The sequence below is a fragment of the Brachyistius frenatus genome, unplaced genomic scaffold (genome assembly GCF_029030835.1).
Source record: "Brachyistius frenatus isolate BFR_SWC_R1_liver_20210118 unplaced genomic scaffold, ASM2903083v1 Contig_98, whole genome shotgun sequence".
Classification (NCBI taxonomy): domain Eukaryota; kingdom Metazoa; phylum Chordata; class Actinopteri; family Embiotocidae; genus Brachyistius; species Brachyistius frenatus.
Window position 1 is genome coordinate 291,258 of NW_027210697.1, and position 21,712 is coordinate 312,969.

The following is a 21,712-nucleotide window of genomic DNA, read 5'->3' on the forward strand; positions in this document are numbered from 1 at the left end:
GGAAATATTACAGATTTGAAAAGATATGAGAAAATTAAAAACATAGGGATATTATTTTAAAGTATTACCACATTAACTTGTCGCATGTCTTTACTGCTTTTACCGTTTCACTTCTCAGAATAGTTTTTTAAATTCCACAAATTAAGCCCTAATTATTCATAATGAATGCCTTTTTTTTTTTCTCTCTCTCTAAAGCTACTAGGCTTGAACTTTTTTAAGGAAATATAAAGAATTTTTTTTGCTTGCAACACAATGAAAATAGTTTCAACTTTTTTTTTCTACGGAAATAATAAAATAAATATTATTTTATCAGATATTATTATTCTTTTCCCCCCCACTTTACCGTGGAAATCCTGAGTTATATCTTCGGAAGGTAACTCAAAAAAAGGGGGAGTATCTCAGCGTGTGATTTCTCTGAGATAAGCCTCCATTGCGTCGCTCCAGAACCGATCCAGATGTTGGATTCCTCTTCCTTTCCTCTCAAGTTTCCAGCCTGGACTCTGCAGCGCCGTGTTTACGCCTCATAACCTCATTAATTCAAAGATCCACCTTAAAAACAGGGCATTCCCGGGCTGGTCCCTCCCTCTCTCGCGGTCTCGGGCACCAGCTTCACCTCCCTCCCTCAGTTGCCCAGCTCGCCAGGAAAAGACGCCGATCCGGACGTTGGGTCTTTTCTCCGGCCCTGGTTGACTGTGCCGGACCCCTCCAGTCCCACCCACCGCAACACAAACACACCAGCAGACCTCATTTTACGGGACCGAGCTCTTTGTTATCAGAGCCCTTTTTTTTTTCTCCCCCCCTCCCCTCCTCCTCCTCCTCTGCTTTTTACTCCAGGAGAGAGAGACACACACGCGGGGCTGAGTTCATCTATCTCCCCCCCCCCCCCCCCCCCCCCCGCGCGCCCCCCCCCCCCCCCCCCCCCCCCCCCCCACTCCTTTTTTTTTTTTTTTTTTTAAAGGATTGATTTGTGAATCTGGACCTGGTTTGTTTCCCTTTCTCGGGGCTGCCTGCTGGAGGACCGGAGCTGCTGCCTCTACGAGGCTAATTACTGTCAAAAGAAACTGGTTTAAACGGCGGAACAAAGGCACGTTGAAGACCCCCCCAGCGCGCGCACACACACACACACACACACACACACACACACACCCGGTGTGTCAGTCATTTTTCCACCACTGCAGTTGTCAAGTTGGAGCCCTGCTGGGAAATGGACGAACCCCTCTAAAGTGAAGCCGCTGCCCCGCCGTACCGCCGTACCGCCACACAGGACGTGATTTGGCAACCGAAAGATCCGCCAAGTGGAGGTAACGTCTATTCTCCAGCTTTTAAAAAAAAAATAATAATAATTTCAACTTTTACTCGACCTCCACTGCGCTTTTTTCTTTTTTCTTTCCCCATTCACTCGTGGCTGAAAGACGTTATTTTCTAACGCGTGTTTTTTGTGGGTTTTTTTTTTTAAAGGAGTCTGTCGTGTCCCCGGTTGTCCGCACTGCTCAGCATCCGGGTAGCGTTCGTAAACGGCTGCCTCTTTACCTTGACACCCACTTATTAACAAACTACGGGCAAAATGTGGGATTTTCCACAGGTGTGACCGCTCGACTATCCCGTCCGTGGACGTTATACCATCGATTTTGTTGTATCCCCCCCCGCTGGTTTAATATCAACAATGTATCTCAACACCCTTCCTTTCTTTTTTTGTTGTTTTGTTGTTTTGTTGTTTTGTTTCTATCCGTTTCTCCTCGTCAATCGTCCCGACAGTAAGCCAGGTTACAGCCCCGATACGTGCCTTCCTTCCTTCCTTCCTTCCTTCCGACGCTTGTCAGGTCTCCATTCAATAATGCGGGGCGCCAACTTGCGGTCTCTCTTCTTCTTCTTCTTCTTCTTTTTCCCCGAACCAACCTGAAAACGCATTTTAAAGCACACGCAGGGACATTTGTTGTTTTTTTTACGATGGTGCGGGTTTGAACACGCGTGTTATTTGATCGAATAACGCTTCATTTTGATAAAACATCAACTTTTAAAACGGTGTGTGTGTGTGTGGGAGGGGAGGGGGGGGGGGGGGTACGCAGTCCTCGTCGGTCGCCGCGCCGCTGTGTATTTTCCAAGGCACCCCCCCCCCCCACCACCACCACCACCACCACCGCCACCCCCTTGCGGGGGATTGAGTGCACACCAGTTGATAAAGTTGTTATTTTTAATTCCCTCCTCCCAAAAAAATTTTTTTTTTAAAAACTGTCCTCGCCGAATCGAGGAGTTGTTTACGACGATTTCACCCAGGTTCTTAGGATTTGCATAATCTTCACGTTAAGTACCTGACATGGAAATGTAATGCAGAGTTGTCGGATTGTGAGCGGCGCTACGGTGGCGGGTCTCCCCGGGTGACGGGGGCGGCACGTACCGCTCACTGCGAGGCGGGCATCAGACCGCCTGCGGATGTCTCCGAGTGTCTGGAAACAGTTTACTAATAGTCTCTGCCCGCAGTGTTTTGCTTTCCGAGTGATATTTCCCCTGGTAACCAAAAATAACCTTTTTTTTTTATTATTTTGGGTTGCCATCAGTAAATTACACGACCTCTGGTAACTTGATTAAAAAAAAACTAAAAAAAAACCCAGGCTTTGCTTTTATTTATTTTTATTTATTATTTTTTTTTATCGGGCACTGGTTGCTACGGTGGTTTCTCCCCCCCCCCCCCCTCCGGTGATATGAATTGTGTTGTCTTTTTATTTTGTTATTTCTTGTACCGTTGTTGTCCTCCCTGTGCTGCTGTGAATGCGGCGCCGTCGGGATGAGCTTGTTAAGCTTGTTGGAGTGGTTTCCCCACATTTAGCACTCACAATGTAAATAATACTTCTGCTTTTGTTGTTTTTTTGTTTGTTTTTTTCCGGGCTGGCTGCATTGAACGAGGGTGGGGAGAGGAAAAAAAAAAAAAAAAAAATCATTACCGAGTACGTTTTTATTTTAATTAACGGGACTCGTGAAGAACCGTCCTTACGTCATCTGCTAAGATGGGCGGATGAGGAGCAGCAGCAGCAGCAGCAGCAGCTCTTGCTTCTTTTTTCCTCCTCTCATTTCATCCATGCCCCCCCCCCCCCCCACCTCGATCTGGGTGTGTCCTGCCTTATTGCGTTAGGAAGGAGGGGGGATCCCGCATCTTGGCTCATGGAGACTCCTCCTCAGCTTGTGACCTCCAAACGAGGGCATTTGCTCCTTCTGTTTTCTGTTGCGCTAATTCACCAAACAAAGAAGCCTTTTTTTGTTTTTGTTTTTTTTTGCAACGAAAATTATTTGAGGAGAAACTTTGAAGGCGTTTTATTAAAACATGTTGAATTTCAGGTGATCCTAAAAGGGGAGGAGGGAGAGGAGGGGAGGGGGGGGGAGGGTGATGATGATGGTACAATGACTCTGCTGTTTGCTGCCTCTGAAAGGGAACATTTCCAGTTTTGATAACGGGGGCTTGTCCGATGAAGTCATTGAATTTCACCAACTGCGAGTCCACAGGTCGTTTTGTTTTCCACCAAATCGTGCACATTTGCTTGTATCCGTTTAAACATGAGGAAGGAAGCTGGTAGGGAGTGTTGCACCGATGTGATGCACTGGCTCTTTATTGATGCTGAGACCTGGTTTGGTTAACAAGTTTTCGCTCCTCTCGGATCTCCGTCAGATAAAATGCACGGATGGATTTTAATGGTCAGTACAGGCGCCAGGGATTTCCTCATGCGCTGGTTCAGTTGAGGCGGTCTGCCGCGCAGATCCTGCTGCATCATGTCCTGTGAAGGTTCAAATAGGATTAACCGCAGGTATGCTGATGGTTGTGTAATATGGCACCTCTGCTCGTATTCCCTGAGGGTTGAATAATATACTTTTTGATTTAAAAAAAAAAAGTATTTTCTACAAAGTATTGTGGTCTTTGCTTCAGGCAAGGTGGCCTACATCTGACATAACTAGAGCTGAAAAGATGAGTTGATTGATCACTTATATCAACGTACACTGCTTTGTGTATTGGGCCATTAATTGGACAAACCGCTCTGATCGACTTTTTCACCATTTTATTTTATGACACTTTATATTCTAAGCTGATGATTTAGAAACATTGACCAGGTTATTTGGTCACAAACATAATAATTAGTTGCAGTCTCAGCTATAAAAGCTTGTACATCTGCATATAAACATCTCTATAAACTACAGTTTTCTCCAAATTTCCTGAATGTCGTTGACCTCCATGTCATCGTCCTCTCCCCATGATAGGATTACCCTATTTTGAAAGGGTACTACTGGGTTCTGGGATTGGCCACACACCGTAATGGTTAGGTATTGACGATACGGCACTGTGGCCATTACTGCAGTGTCAGAGGGGAACCGGACCCGCGGGGGAGGTGGGGAGGGGGGTTGTTCGGGTTAATGGTGGCTGAAGATAGTTTCCATAGGAAGTTATTCAATTGAAAAGTCATTCATGCGTTATCTCTGTACTGGCTGTGGTCTATCCCATGACCCCGGGCAGTCCAACGCAGAAAGACAAGACACTCACACTCATTCAGAATCACTAATTAACTGAACACTCGCCTCTTTGGACCGCGGGAGGAAGCAGGAACGTCCGGGGAAAACCCGCGCAGGCTCTCGGGGAGAACATACGAACTCAACACGGGCTCAGAGCCACAACCTTCTTGCTCTGAGTGCTAACCCGCCCGCTACCAGGCCACCTTGAGGTGAAAAGGACTTTGTGAAAAAGTCACAGTGAATCTGACTGATATCCACATTCTGCAACAAACCAAGCAGAAATTGTCATAAGTTTTTGTCATGCAAGTAATCAAATTCAATGATTTCTTTCCCTGTAATCAGGAAATAAAATGCACCATTTGATACAAATTAGAAATGTATGATTGTTTTAAATGGAAATTAGACCCTTAAACACAGTACTAATTAAGCAAAAGACATGTGAGGAGGCTGCTCATCATTTCGGCTCGAGGCTCCGAGTGTCATTGAGACGAAGAAGATTGACTAACGTCAAATATATTTGCATTTTGTTTCCAAATTAAAGTTTCCTCACATCTGTTGGAAGACGTTTTAGATGACAACTTGTATTTGAAAGCCAAATGATCCCTATATTTTCGAGATTTAACTACTTCCAGGATCTCTCGGGCGGGTTTCTTAGTAAAAACGGCCAAACGATGAGCTTCTGCTCTACGTAAGCGATGGCACCTCAGTAATGAATGCCTACGTACTGCCCTCCTCTTCCATAATAGATGGATGGAGCGCGGCGTGGTCCAAAGCAAACACAAAACTGGTTCGCAGACACACTTGAAATTATCTTAATGATATTGTCTGGGAATAATTCCAGCTTTCACCGTAATCGGTATTCTCCCGCCAGCCTCGCGGGTCACGTTTACCTGCAGACGGGCGAGTGCTCCGTTCGTGTCGGCCGCCGCCGAGGTCCTGACGACCACGGGAAGCGACGGATGCTGACTCGGTGTCTGATCTCTTAACGTCCCGCAGACGTTCTTCTCTCGCTGAAGAACGGCCTTCCTAATCCCAGGTGTCACCCTCACGTCTGACACACCAGGTTGTTGTACCGAAGGGCGGTGATGTGTTCTGTAATGTTGGGATGGAGGATTACTGGCATTATTATTATTATTATTATCATCATTATTCATCTTTGATAAACCAGGTGCGAGACGTGGAAATACTTTAACGTGCCATCACAGCTGACCGAGACGTCTTCTAATTTCTTATTTTTATATTCTTACTTTTTTTTTTTTTTTTTTTTTTCAAATGTTGATAACAGAAAAAAATCAGCACATCTTTATGTTTTTATGACCTCAACAGCACATGCCTGGTATGTTTATTGTTGTTGAATGATTACTGAAGCTGCAGAGGAGACACTAGGCTGAAGTTAGTTTGGTATCAACAGCCGGACGAAGGTTTCACATCAAGTTAAAGTTAAGTTTAGGGCTGATTTTGAAAAGCCAGACTTGTGATCACAAAGAGTCCTTTGAGTCCTATACAAAATGTAGAAAATTCAAATCAATCTGAGCATTATTGATGCTTCATCTATTCTGTTTTGTTGCATGTTGTCCCTTTTCTTGAACTCACCTTCGTACCTTTAACTCTCCTCTCTCACCGCTGAACTCTGAACTGCTCGGACTTCAGTCTTCTGTTGGTTTATGACTGTTTACCTGTTGAACCGTGATGTTCACGTGAGTGTTTAAAGGCTCATCCTGGAAATGCTTCTTCTTTTTTCATTTTTTTTTAGCTAAATTCCATTTACCTGTGGGATACCGTTTATGTTTTGTCTGACATTTTGTTTGTTTTCATACTCTGATCCTGAAAAGAAACACCATTTAAAAAAAAATGTAAACTGTATTTGTACAGCTGGAACTCGATAACAGCAGTGAGTCAACGCTGTGGACCTGACCCCTGCATTTTCAGAAGTGTTTTGAGAAATCTTCCCATTATCAAAATCTGTCCGATGACTGCTACGCAATATTTAGCTAACTGCAGAATGGAGGGGTTGGTGACGTGGTTAAATCCTCCGTCACGGATGCAGCATAATTTATATTATGAAAGCTAGTTGACTGACAAAAAAAATTGCCTTGGAGTGATTAATTAATAAACTCCTTAAATCGCAAAGCCATGTTCAGTTTGCGGTTGCAGCTTCACCACTATATTTAATGATTATTTATTTTATTGAGTATAAACTTAATAACCTCTTTGATTAATCATTTGAAAACATCAGCTCGGACATAACCTGAAAATATCACAAGATTTCAGGGTATTTCTGTGATAACAATATTCTTAAGTATATAAAGGGTATAAAATACCAATAAATAGTTTATTATTAATTCATTTTAAAGTCTTGTACTATTAGTTAATAAGTGTTCTAGTTGTAACAGAAACTAACCTCTCCACCATTGAGCTGCTTTCAGCCGTGCTTATTGTTTGCCAAAATATTGCAATTATTACAATCTTTATGATTAAACATTCTCCAGATGAAAACAACTGCTTGATTAATTGATTTAACCAAAACAAATCGGAGCCCTAATATCAATATTTCAGCTTTATACAGCAAATTATCGTGAGACTGGATTGAGAAACTATTTACAGACAAAAATAACCCTACAGTAATGTCTGTGTTTGTTATTCTAATGTTATTTAAAACCTATCTAAGTACTTACATTGTGCAAAACTCCAGTTAAAACAACGCTGCCATTTGTTCTATACGAGTTGGAGACATTTAAAGGGATCGATACCTTGGAATAAGCGCTATTGCCTGACCTCGCGCATAAACATTATCATGTTACCGGGCCCTAATGTGCTTGGCGGCATCACTGTAATGACACCGTCCGGTCCTCCACCCGTACGCTTCCGTATCATTCACGGAAAACGGCGTCCATCAGTCCGGTCTGGACGGAGCTGTTTATAATTCAGCGGAAACCCCTCTGCGGACGGAATCCCTGCCTGTGAAACACATCCGGCAGCGCACACTTTGTCTCTTATGTAAGTCCACATCAATTATTAATAGATGCAGTGGCGCTGCGAGAAGCTCAGTCCTACATTTAAGATATGGATGCTCCCTGTGCAGCGTAGCCCCAGTGTTTGTGGTTATAATCGAGCTATTACCCTTTATCATTATTTCATACCCACACTGGAATGGAGAACCATGGCTGAATGGTACCCTTTTTTTTATTTATTTATTCTTTTAATTTGACCTTTATTTAACCAGGAAAGCCTCTTTCCTTGTCAGGAGTGCCAATATAAGCAGCAGTGACAATTAGCTGCAGACAGCCAGACGGATAACGCCAAATATGACACTAATCCGAATTAAACATTAAAAAAAAACTTCAGAAACGGGAAAGCTGAAATTAAAGATAATCTTTTGGCACCCTAAAATGCAAAAGATGAAATAAAATGTCCTTTTTTTTTAGTTTCCCCCATGTGTTTGAGGCAGACTGCCGGCTCATGTACAGGTGTTTGTGTGGTATTTGCATCAGCTGACCTTTATTTGAGGTAATATTAGTAGGCCGATGCTCCATTTAATCATATATATATATATATATATATTTTTTACTTTAAATCTGGTCCCATTTGTTCCATTTGTACAGTGGAATCCAGCTGTTCGAGAATACAAACAATCCAGTGGACTGCTACTCGTTCAACATCTGCAGAAAGTGTTGAGGTTCACGTACAGTTGTCTCACAGCAAAAAAACAAAACAAAACAGAGTAGTCCTTTAGTACATGTAGTTCATTTTTGAGCAAGAACATGTATCTAAATGCACGCGGTCCAATGGGCAGTATATTCAAAGTGCAGGTAACCATAGCAACAGAACCGATGCTTCGGGCTTTCTCAGCGCTGACTCTCGTCCACTCGTAGAAACCGCGGTTCAAAGTGGCAACAAACACACTTTAAGACATGAACAAACAACTCGGCACGGACGACACTTTGACCCGGGTGTCCACGCGGAGACGACAGTCGACTCCCTTCGCGGCGTCGTCCGCCTCTTCACTGGATCGTCTCACATGGGGGCGCCTCTCCGCAAGCGGGTTCACGCCGCACCTGCTTCCCTGGAAATATCCACACAGACGACATGGAGGCGTCAGCAGGATTGATGATTGTAACCATCTGAGAGTGCCTTCTTCCTGACACACACTTGCATAAGAACTGTGTGTGTGTGTGTGTGTGTGTGTGTGTGTGTGTGTGTGTGTGTGTGTGTGTGTGTGTGTGTGTGTGTGTGTCAGACAGGAAAGTCTGAGCAGCCGGAGAGACGATCAACAACTGCGTTTCCCTCAACACCGTTTCAGAGCGATGAACTGAATCAGAGTCGGTACTTGGCAGGATTTCTGACTTGTCAATAAAGCGTTTGTGTGATTAGGGTTGCTATCCAGTAGCTTTTCATCAAATCCGCTTATCCAATATAATTAGGTTCAGCTTTCATCATTTCGTAGTGACTAAAGTTAAAAATAAGGTAGTCAAAGATTAAAGGTTTTTAACCTTTGTTTGCACGTGATGGTTTTTATTATTGGCCTCATAAACACGTGACAGCCAGCTGATAAATGTATCAAACTCAAATAATGGAGGTCTTGATTTTTCCTGTTAGGAAATTGATATTACACGCTTTAAAGTTAAAACTGAGAGATTCTCCTGAAATCACTGCTCACAGTAACAGTCGTATTACAGACTTGTGTTTCTGCCTGAGAAAAATGCTGCAGAGAACACCTTACCTGGACGGCAACCAAAAACAAGTCTGTTAAGAAGAACTAAATCTGTCCTCACTCATTTTACTAATAAAGAAAATAATGAGTTGTGATCAAAAGTTTAATAAGAAAGTTGCGTCAGCGCTTTACCAACTTTTCAGGAACTGAATCCAAACCACACCCTTTCATATGAAGTTTTTCCAGTGTCCGACGCACACAAATGTATGACTCAGTGAAGCTGTATTTTCATGTTAAAAGCAGTTAATCTTGATCTTCAAGTCATTTCTTGTGTTTGCCTGCTGAGCTGTGGGTCCACTTGATAGATGTCACTTATATTCGTAGACGTTCTTAATCAAATTATTCACAATCTACACTATTTATTTAAAATGATTTGATTAATTATTGATCAGAACATAATTAGCAGTTTTGTACCCTGATGATTTGGCTGAATTTTAATGTCATTTCTTTTCACCGTCCTCTCTGGCGTAGTGTTCATGTTCGTGTTTTTCAGTCGGGTTTTTTTTTTTTTTTTGTCGCAAATTTAGTCCCATCAGCAGACATCTCATCAACACACATGATTCTCAGCCTCATGATCATGACGATGATGTCCTCATCCTTCGTCCCACCCACAAACACTACGATTGGCTTGTTGTGTTGTTGTTGTTTTTTTTTCCCCCAATAATGGCAACGGTTGTTATTTAGAACAAAGGCAGACCTGTTTGAAACACCGACACAATCAAAGATGTGGAGGGTGATTCAGTGATCTGGAGCCGGGCTGCTGTTCACCATATGCACAACGCCGCTGGCCTACTTGCAGTCATTTAGACATCCACGCATGGCCGCACGCGGAAGCAGCTGTTTTCTGTACCGCGTTCAGATGAAGTGGAAAGTAGGCTCATCTGACACAAACCGGTGAGAGGTGTGAACAAGTACATGAAGCCCAGACAGAGAGGCTCTTAATTTGAAGGGGAAACAGTGATTCATCTGCGTGAGGCTGGTGTCTGATTCTTCACCGATGTAATATAAATGAGCTGAAAGAAAAGTGGTACGATAACTCCAACAACAGGGTTAAAAACTATGAAATGTAATGCAGTAAAGTTCACAAGAATATGAAATACTATTCTAAATATTACGCGTTATTATAAATTCAGCAATCTGTATGATGTTCATCATTATTATAAACTTTGAAGCAGGATTTCTGGAACTTGTGTTGGTTTAAGCTCATTTTTCCCTCTTGGCGCACTGACTTGAACTTTTATCACTTCATGAAGGTGAAGGTGCGATTGTGACACTCGTGTGTGTGTGTGTGCGTGTGCGCGCGATTGTGTGTTAATCCTGATGAAGCCATCAGTGCAGAAAGGTGTTGAAGCTTGTTGTGAATGTGATGAACTGCGGTGAGTGTGTGTGTGTGTGTGTGTGTGTGTGTGTGTGTGTGTGTGTGTGTGTGTGTGTGTGTGTGTGTGTGTGTGTGTGTGTGTGTGTGTGTGTGTGTGTGTGTGCTTGACACTGTGTTTGCAGGTCACAGGTTGATGTCAGATGATGCTTGTTGCTTTGAGGATCAATAACCAGTTTCCCTGTTTTTTATCAGCTGATAGTCTCCTCAGAGGAAGAGTCCCCTGATGAGTCATAATAATTCCTCCATGTTGCTTAAAAGTACACAATTTGATAGAAATACTGAAGATGTATCTCAAATTCTTTTTTAAAAAAATCTTTATTGCATATTTATATGCATATAGACATATTTATCTCTTCATAATGTACAAAGTTGTTAATAATATGCAAATAATTGCATCATTTGTCAAGAAATATGCCAGAACTTTGATGTGTATATGCTCTGAAACGTGAGAGTTTGCTGCTTGTCCTTGTCTTACATCATAGTAACGTGAATATTTTTTTATTTGTTGTAATGTTTGTCAGACAAAAACGAGATATTTAACGGCACCACCTCAGGCTCTGGGGAAATGTGACGACCATTTTTTTTACAGCTTGTTGATGTTTTATCGACCAAAGAATAAATGGTTTAATCAACATGTTTATTGATAATTAAAACATGTTTTAGTTGTAGTACCATATCATAAAGCAGTATACAAGAACTGTAGGTTGGATGCCATGATATTTATGTATACCGCATTACGATGTAGTAAATTATGCCCCATTGAGTAACAGTTAATGGATAAACTACAGAGTTTATAAATTGTCCCTCAGTTCCTGCAGATGTCCCGCTGTAATCGCATCATATCACCAAAGAGAGTGGGCTGCAGCTTTAAGCAGAGTAAGTGCTTTATCTGACACGATTAATAGACAAAGCTCAGCCAATCAATATTATGGATGTTTATTTAGTTTATGCAATCGGACGTTGAATGTTTTTTGTTGATGGATCCGTTTACTTTCTGCTGGTGACGCCAGTGAAGTCATGACGTGCATCATTTTCCTATTTGTACTCAAACCAGTGTCCTCTTACAAGGCCTGATAAGAGAGGGCAGCTCCTCCGCCGTCATACTTGCATGCAAGTCAGGTAGAGCGGCCGCTCCCTGCAGGAAGGCTTCCTAATGTTCACTGGATATTGTATATCAAATAGACTGCAGTGAACTGACTCGGCTCCAGGACTTAGCGTCTGTGTAATTTTACACCGGTGTTAGGGCAGAGTCTGTAGTCCTGTGTGTGTGTGTGTGTGTGTGTGTGTGTGTGTGTGTGCATATATTTAAGGCGGGCAGCTTACTTGGCATCCCTCTGCAGCATGTTAACAACTGATAAAGATGAAGGAATAAAAAGGCAGAGGCTGCAGAAGAAAGGTGTGTGTGTGTGTGTGTGTGTGTGTGTGTGTGTGTGTGTGTGTGTGTGTGTGTGTGTGTGTGTGTGTGTGTGTGTGTGTGTGTGTGTGTGTGTGTGTGTGTCAAAGAGCAGAGAGGTTTTAACCGTCAGGCTGCCAGATGGTTAAGACGCGCTGTAGAGAGCAGCAAGTGACTCATTTCGGTATTGATCAATTCATCACTGTATAAATCTTTAGAGGCACTGCATCCTAAATTCATCTATTTTATTCTAATCTAACGTCGTGTGTGGTTCTGCTTCACTGACGTATGGTAACGGGCTCGTCCTCAAAGTTGTTTTGTTGATGTCGTATCATCATAAACTCTCTGTATATACACGGGTGTTCACGCGAGGGCGAGCTGTGTGCTGCTTTTTATTCCACGTAGAAGAAGAAAAGAAAAAGTAGATATTGTTTTTGTCTTTCATCACAAATTGAGTTTCCTTGATGTCAGGAATGCTTATTGTTGACAAAATCCTCCATTAGAGCACAGCATATGTTAATCAACGTCGGTATATATTATGTAGTTGTACAACACATTTTCTGTTCCATTGAGAAACTGTTAATAGATAGAAAAACCCACGGAAATGTCTGTTTTTAATTCAGCAAATGAAATATCCAACAGATGAAAGCACGTCATCATATTGGTGTAAAAATCCAATTAAATCATGAATGAGTCCTGTTTAATGATTTATAACGTTGTCGAGCATCCCAAGAAAATAACATATTAAAGGCAAATTAATCACATATGCTTCAGTCCTCATCCATCCATCCGTTATCTATCCCAACTGACTGCGAGCGATGGCAGGGTTCACCTTGGACAGGTCCATCACAGGACAAGCACAGAAAGGCAAGACAATCACTCACATTCACACTTATGAATAATGATTTAATCAGTTATGTCTTTGGACTGTGGGAGGAAGCTGTAGCCCCCAGAGAAAACACCCACTGCCACAGGAAGAAGCATAGACTGTAGAAGAAAAAAAAAAATGCTTTCAGGTCTCCAAAAAAATTTCCCCTCGGGGATTAATAAAGTAAATACCTACCTACCTACCTACCTAAAAATGAGGCCAATGCAGAAGTACCTTTAAGTGCAATACCACTGAGGGCCTGCAGGGGTTGTCGCTGGCTCCATAGACTCCTATTCAACTCCCTCCATGAAATACAAAGTCACAAATTTCTTTCCATGAGTCATTATGGTGTTGTTTGCTAAAGTTACTACTTCTTATTAGTTCTCTGGCAGTCCATTTAATAAAATAATCCTCAAAAAGAGAATTTGTGGGGGGTGGAGGGCGTGTCTATTTGATTGACAGGCCTGTGGTGCAGTCAGGTTATCGCTGTCAGCGGGCGGGGCGTAGTGTCCTCCGGTTCCTGATCAGATCGAGTCCTATCCAACACCTGCTCACCCAGATCGTCCCAATATGATTATTTCTGTCTCCGAAACACGGCGACGTGCGAAATCAAAACCCGAGAATTTACAACGGTCGTTCACGAAGCAACCGGTGACTTCACTGTTGGTTGTCACTTCATTCAGACCTAAAACATTCTTGCTGTGAGGTGACAGTGCTTCCCACTGCACCGTCGTTTTCTGAAATGGCAGCACGATGACATAACACGAATTTCAAAAGACATAAAAGGCTTCGAAACGAGTGAACAGCACAAACTATAGAATCCGTCTGAGTTGGACTTTGGACTGCAGACTAGGCGTGTGTGTGCGTCAGCGAGTGTCTCCTCTCAGTCAGTCAGAAAGAGGCGGCGGTAAGAGGAGGAAGTGAGCAGATGGAGGCCGGATGGGGAGCCAACAGGAAGTGAAGGCTCAATGGTTTCCTCATGTTGTGTTGGCAACCGTCAGGATTTCACTTCCCTATACACACACACACACAGGCAACAGGTGCTGTATGTATGTATGTGTGTGTGTGTGTGTGTGTGTGTGTGTGTGTGTGTGTGTGTGCGTGTGCGTGTTTCATAGCTGCTGCTTCTGCACCTTCAGAGAAACTTTGTAATAGACGTGAAGGGTTAATGTGAAAGTAGCTGCTTCCTGAACCATAACTGATTTGTATTTTTGGACTGAAACCAGCCGAGGTGGGGTCATGATCAAATTACATGTATTCGCTCTTTTTTCTTTCTTTTTTTTTTTTAACCAGCAGACTTCTGTCTTTTTCTGTCATCTAATCCTTTGAAGCTCCACTGAAGAGCTGTATACTGTCCAAGTATACAACAGTAACATAATAAAGTTTCTCATCAGATCTGTACTGACATTTGAGAACAGCCGCTTCTCTCCCTGCATCAGAAACCACAAACTGTTCACTGCATCCCTTTAAAATTACAATCAATACTAATAATCTGAAGATTACAATATATATATATTTTTAGAAGTTTTGAAAGCGTTTTCTTGGTATCCTGCTCATAGAGACCACCATTAAATGAATCAGCAGTTCCTGTCATTTCACTGTTATCGTGCCGACGACAGCCGTGGCCGGAGGTAAAGTTTTCGGTCCATCTCAGGCTTTTAAACGGGAAATCTCGAACGCTTCGAGGGAATTTCTTAAAATTTGGTACAAACGTTCGCTTGCTCCTAAAGATGAGCTGATTTGACCGTGGTGGTCAAAGGTCGCCGTTACCTCACACACGTCCTATTTTTGTTCAGCTACTGAGCTGCTGACGCTATTCTTGTTGGGTCCATATTGGAACTGGAGTGATTGTGTAGATGTTCCGTTCTGTTGGGTTGAAAATATGTGTGAAGCATTCACGTTTTCCATTTTTGTAGCTTCTTTGCAGCAACATAGATATTTGAAGCATCGTCTACTGTTCCAGCAGAATCATCTTTATTGGCCAAATTCCTTCAAAGTCTTTGATAAATATTGAGCTGGATATTTTATAGGGTATTTCTGCAATATTCTTCAATACAATTACAACCAAATAAGTGCTATAGTTTCATATGCCGGCGTAAACAAAAACAGTTTACGGTCAAATATTCAGTAAAAACAAAACAAAAATGAACTCGATAAAACACAACAGCTTTCTGCCATGTTTGTTGCTGTGCATAAGTTATGCAGGTAACATATGTCATATCGTTACGCTGATGTCACAACGTCAACAAGTTGGTATATTGCCATCATCACCATATGATTTAAATCAAATTAGAAATATTAACAATATTATTATAAACGAAATCGTATGGCACCGTCCTACTAGCTATATTTAGAGTCTAGACGAACATGGATGTGAACAGCAACTTGAGTGACACGTGGTGGCGGTAGTTCTGGTTTTAGCTTGTAGCCAGGACCGGTCACGGGGTCAGCTACGACAGGATCTGGGCGGCCGTACAGTTCTTAGTGGAAACCCTGCTGAGAGTCAGTCCTGGTTCCTCTTCAGACTGCAGACGCTGCAGAGAGTCCCCGCTGTGGTTTGTTTTCTGACCTCCTGTCAGTTTGCTGTTGAGCTGACCAGCAGCTCTGCTCAACAGGAAACTGTGACACACACACACACACACACATTCTGTCTCTGTGTACCAGGTCTGAATCCTGCTCAGACCTCGGTCCCGGTCCCGGTGCTGGTCTGGGAGCTGGGAGCCGGGTCGGTGGAATGCGCTCTTTGTGTTGGAGAGGCGGGCGTAGCTGCGATTGGTGACGGAGCACAATCGGCACGCAGCCATTCATCGCAGCGTGCACACGCACACACAGAACCGCACAGCTCGGATCTGAGCACTCGCCGCTGTCGCAAGACGCTCCGAACTGGGACGAGACGAAATCTGTTAAAACACACAAAAAAAAAAAAACATCAGAGAGGAACAACGACCTGCTCGCTCCGCTGCTGTTTGGGGAGAGAAATCTCAACTTGTTTTACAAAGACTGAATTTATTCTCCTCTGTTCCACTGCCGCTTCTGGATCTCTGAAGAGCAGAATCTGATACGTGGGTTTGGCCGTGCGACCCGTGGCTTTTGTGTTTTTCACCTGTTGACTCGGAGCACAGTCAGCGAGCCTGTTGGCCTCCGCTTGTGTGAGATCATGTGCTCAATGAAACTGAAGTGGCTTTTCATTTCAAAGTTCACCTGGGCACACGAGAGCTCTCGGTGTGTGTGTGTGGGTGTGGGTGTGGGTGTCCGTGTGTCCGTCCATACAGCACATTTCGAACGCGCCATGTATTCACGTGACTTTGAATGTGTCATATTGTTGTTCTGCTTTCTGCGCCACAGAAGGCAGCTTCAGATGGTCGAAGTTTTTCTGTGTCTTTTACTCAAACTGTATTTCATTCCCTTGGACGGCTGCGTCTGTGTTGGTAGAACAGGTCATCATTTAGGAGCAGAATTGGAGCGGTTTGATGGACGGCTGATTTCGCCCAGATGTTGATATGTTAAGACGCTGACACCCAAAAATATTCTGTGAAAGAAATGGAAGCAGCTGAAATTAAAGCCGATATAAAATTACTCGACGGAGTCAAAGAGTAATTTTCATGCTCAGTTGGTTAATCGATTAGTTGACGGATCAAAAAAAACAAAATCATTTAAGTTGCCTATTACTCAAAATCTCTTATCATTCTCCGGTCGCAGCTATGCCAATGTGAAGGTTTTCCTTTTCTCCATTAATCAATTGGTTTATGTATAGTTTTGTTTTTTTCAAACTTGTCAATTTGCTGTACTGTTTTCGCTTTTGCTATAAAGGGATTTATTAATTTGACACCTAATCTATTTATGTACCGTAACTGTTCCTATTAATACATTTATGAATTAATTATTGCTGAATACGTTTTCAATTAATATAGATAATCCCACCATGACGCTACCATCGGTTAGTATTGTTGCCCTAAAACTCAGTACTAAACCTGAATCTGTAATCTAAGAGCTCAGATTATGGGTATCGGTTGTGCAGGTAACACATTAGAGACACAGACACTACAGACGAAAGTACTTTAACTTTCGTCTTAAATTTAATCTTTACATTGTACTGCTATCGATGGTCATACTCGTCACTGACACAGAAACATGTTTTTCTCCTCACATCACATTCTTGAATACGAGCCGGTCAGCTGCTCGGCTGCTCTCTGATTGGACTGTTAGATACACTCCTCCCACCCGCTCGTATGAATGGCAGCCTGTGTTTTCTGCGCGCTCACACACACACACACACACACACACACACACACACACACACACACACACACACACACACACACACACACACACACACACACACACACACACACACACACACACACACACACACACACACTTCGCTCTCTGTCAGCCTGATCAGTTATTTTTCACCAAACCCAGGAATGTTTGGTGTCACATTGTCCAACTGGTTTTCAGCCCAACAAACAGCAGACTGTGAGGCTTTTTTTCCACTGTGCTCTCAGTCACAAGATGCTCCACCAACAGTCATCTGGGGCTGAGTAATGGGCCTCTTCACTGCTGAGGCCTGGAAGAGGCTGGTGGCTGTTGGAGATATTTCACTAAACAACAGGCAAGAAAAGCAACAAACAAATATTGAGCGTAACGCGGCTGGTTAGGACTCCAGAAAGTGTTGAATAATAAAAAAAAAAAAAAAAGTTCAGGGTTTTATTCTGTTGAAACAACACATACTGCAGCACTTTTCTACTACAGGAGCTCAGCATGCAGTTACCTGGTTCCTCCTGTAATATGAACTATTATAAATCTTTTGAGTCCTTCAGTATTTCTGCTATATTTTACAAAATAGGACAGCTCATACGGGCGCCATTTTATTGGCCGCAAAAGGACAAACAATAGCAGTGGTTCCCAAACAAAAGTAGGGCATGGTGAAGGCTGAATAAAGACTTTAACAGGATTCAAAGCACTGGCCATAAACCGCAACATCCTTTTCTCTCTCTCTCTCTCTCTCTCTCTCTCTCTCTCTCTCTCGCTCGCCTCTCTCACTTCCTGTCATCTCTTTAATGTCTCATAAAGGCAAAACAAGGTTTATGTCATGACACACTTCTGATGATTTACACCTGCCAGCTTAGCAGTAGTAAACAGTGTGATTGATTACCCGGCGAGCTGAACCTTCCATCTAAAACACCACTCAAAAGAAAGTTATAAATCTTCTAAAAATGTCAAGGTTCAGTACTTTTTAGTGTTGAATTTTGAAAAAAACAACTTATTAAGCTGGTGGTTACTGTTGATGTGTTGGATGAACGGCTTCTTGTTCTCGTTTGAAGTCACATCTACATGACAAATCATTCAAACAGATACGACTAGGTCTTAAGACAATTTGCAAATCACTATACAGATAACTATACAAATATTTAGCTTTAATGCAGTTAAGAGGCGGACAGTGTGACCCAGGTTGTTTTCTGTAGCTACAATTTACACATGTCCCCTAAATGCCTCACATAGAAGCCATCGCTGAACACTACAATTTACCTATGTTCCCTAAATGCCTCATATGCAGCCATGTGGCCAAATAGTGATTGAAATGAGAGAAAAAGGGTGTCCAAATGTAAGATTTACTTACATTAATGTAACCCAATAATATTTGTTTTGTTCACGGGCGGGCTGTAAATACTGTTCCTCTCTGGTGCTAATAAGATTTACTCCTGCATGAACTTGGCAAACGTTTTACGATGAAAAATGTTGGCGTGGATGTTTCCTGGGTATCGAAATTTGGTATCAAAAGAAACAACTTTGTACCGGAGCGATTTGGTTGACGCATTAAAAGTATTGAAGTTTGGTACCAACAGAGTTGCCAGCGATACTTTTGCCACCTACAAGAACTTGTGGATTTAGTAATGTAGTTTACATTAGTTTTTTAAGTGCATGCCGTTGAGAAGGGCTAAAGAAGACAAAAATGTTCCTCCAGACATTCATATTATGTCTGAATCTCCGAGTTTGGCTTCTGGGCCGTGAGGACGTTAACCGAGAGGCTGTTTGCGTCGGCCTTGTGGTGCTCGTGGAGAATCAATCAACCAGACGGATGGATTCCTTCGTCTTCTTCCAGAACTCTCCTGAGACGGCTGCATGGACTTCCACTGTCCAGATGAATAATGGTCATCATAATGAGTCCTGGACTCTGATGCAGACACTGACCTCTTCAGCTGATGATTGATTTAATTTTGTATTTTTTTACTGGTCCATTTATCCTGGTCCTGTGATTAACTGAAAAATGTTGCTTTAAATGTTTTTCTGTGAACTTCCCCATCTGTCTTGGAGTTTTCTCTGTTGACTGGCTGCCAATACAATAACTGTTAAGTCCAGCCCAGGAGAAAACAACCTGTCTGGCTGCTAACAAAACTGTCACATGAATAACATTGGGAGACAATTTGAGTGGACTGCCAGGATCCCCGCGAGGAGGCTGAAAGCTTTCAGGACTTCGGGGCTGGTTTCACAAAAGATCGACTTGCTCTGTATTCCCATCGGCTGCCCGACGTTAGCACAGCGAAGTGTCTGTTCAGTCCACAGTGACCCCAGCTTCCGAGAAATGTCCAAAAATGTTTCTGTATGAAAATAGTTGAACCGACACCCCCTGGTACAGGGGGGGGTGGGGGGGGCATTTTTGACTGATTGATTCTTTGATGCTCTTTATGCCCAGAGCGAAAACCAGAAAGCTTACGCTGAAAGTAAAGGCCTTGACGCATCGCTGTGGTTGATACATTTACAATATACAGACAGTAGAAGATTTCTTGAACAGCTTAAAGCGCACATCAACGTAAGAGAAGTTGAAGGGAGTCAGATCTAGTGAGCAGAGGGAACGGAGGGCGGCGTCGAGGACTGCCCTTTCCAGGACAAGAGAGGGACTTGAACTCGAGTGATGGCACATTATGGAACATAAAAATAAAAGGAGGAAGGATACGAACTGATTACAATCCTGAACATTTCCCTTTCGATAACCAGTGGAAACAACGTGGCTCGTCGCCTCTGTCAATTCATAACAGGAAGCTGACGACTTCTTGCAGTGGGTCCGGGGTGGTTTGAGGCCCTTTAAATATATATTTCGAGAGTGCGTTCAGACTCGCACACCGCTGATTCAAACCAGCGAGATAAGCTGCTTCATACAGCTCGCTGTGAATGACGTGGGTTTGACCAGCGCTGCGTTGGTACACGTGAAGCAGTCAGACAAGATCTCACTTATCTGCCACACATATTCACTCAAACCTTCATCACTCAGGTTTGTTTTATTTAGAGTCGAGCTTTGCATTTAGACCGTTTCAAGCATTTAAATTCAACTTTCAAAATGTATTATTCAGAGAGATGCATCACTAAAACTACATTAAATCCCACATGCGTCATTAAGGGCAGAAAAAAACACACTAGCTTTTTCCTCTTCCAATGAACGTAATGTGAAACTGAATTATTCATATTAAAGAGAAATTAAATGGACATCATCATCTAACCATCATGATGTTGATTCGCTGCCTACGGTTCTGATTTAAGAAAACAAATTGAGTCGCGGTCGTGTTGGTGATGAACCCGAATGACTGTAAACACTCTGATAAGCAAATAAAGCTTCTCCTGGTGACACCTGATACCTGTTGTACTAAAATGTCACAAACTGCATCGTAGACCAGGATCAGGATCAGTCGTACTGCTGCCGTGTAGAAACTCTGATTTCTGATTGATGCCTTTGCAGGCGTTACTGCGTGTTTTCAGCTTCTCCGTCCGTCCGTCCGTCCGTCCCCTTCTAATGAAAGCGATATCTCAAGAACACCTTGAGGGAATTTTCCTCAAAATTGGCGCAAACGTTTTACTTGGACTCACGAATGAGCTGCTTAGATTTTGGGGGGTCAGAGGTCAAACGTTACTGTGACTGTGGCCCCTAACTCCTTCGAGTTCCTTCGACAGTTAGTGCAAAATTTCACACGAATGTCTGAAAGGATCAAATGAGGGAAGTAAAGACATTTCATATCCAAAAGGTCAAAGGTCAACTCCACCGTGGCATCGTAGCATTTTGATAAAACTAATACAGGAGAACCAAAACAACAAAGTTTAATAAAATCACTTTAATTATATTCAAATATCCTTATATCACAAATTCTGGATATGAACTGAAACTTGATTGGTTAACGGAGGCAATGCGAGGTGGTAATTCCAGTGTGTGACTGTGTGTGTGTGTGTGTGTGTGTGTGTGTGTGTGTGTGTGTGTGTGTGTGTGTGTGTGTGTGTGTGTGTAAACACTTTGTCCTGCACTTCTCTACCCTTTACATGACACCGATAATGGCGTTGCTGATATCTGCTAGATGAATGACTCTCCTGAAGACACCAGGGAGGGGCGGAGCCTGAGTTTTTGACTTGTAGTCTCTCTGCGTCGCCTCCTGTCAGGATGTTTCCAGCCCCGGTGCTGGCATATTTTTAGCTTCTTGTAGTTCTTCATTTACCTCGTGAGGGAAATGCTGCGACGTCCCACTCGATGTGTCCCGCTTATCGACAAGCTGCAGACAGACGCTGTTATCTAACGTGTTAGAGACACTCCACGCCTCATCGGTGTCCCTCGGCTCTCCGTCACACACACACGGCTGCAAATCCACTTTGGGACAGTCTTTAAGGAGAAACTTTATTTCTCCGTAATTACGACGGAAAGTACTTTTCAGGCCCGTTTTTCTCGTGTCTCGTGAGTCATAAGTCAAGCGAGTCCACACGTATCCCAGAATGCACCACACGCCTCGAGGTGCTCTTCCTCTGATCGTTTTGTTTGATGTTTGTTAACTTCGCCAGATTCAAGTTAATCGAGTTTGACTGTAAAAAATTTACCAGGCTACCAAATCTAAATGA

The 21,712-nt window shown here is 42.9% G+C and overlaps 1 protein-coding gene across 5 annotated transcripts in view; it reads left to right on the plus strand.

The window, feature by feature from the left end:
• The first annotated feature begins 912 nt into the window (after positions 1 to 912).
• The window catches only part of LOC138628285 (plasma membrane calcium-transporting ATPase 1-like), an 87,790-nt gene continuing 66,990 nt past the window's right edge, over positions 913 to 21,712 (plus strand). For all 5 annotated transcript variants that reach the window (XM_069711255.1, XM_069711251.1, XM_069711252.1 and 2 more), the window contains exon 1: positions 913 to 1,301. The gene's annotated coding sequence lies outside the window, so the exon portion shown is untranslated. The remainder of the gene's footprint in view (positions 1,302 to 21,712) is intronic.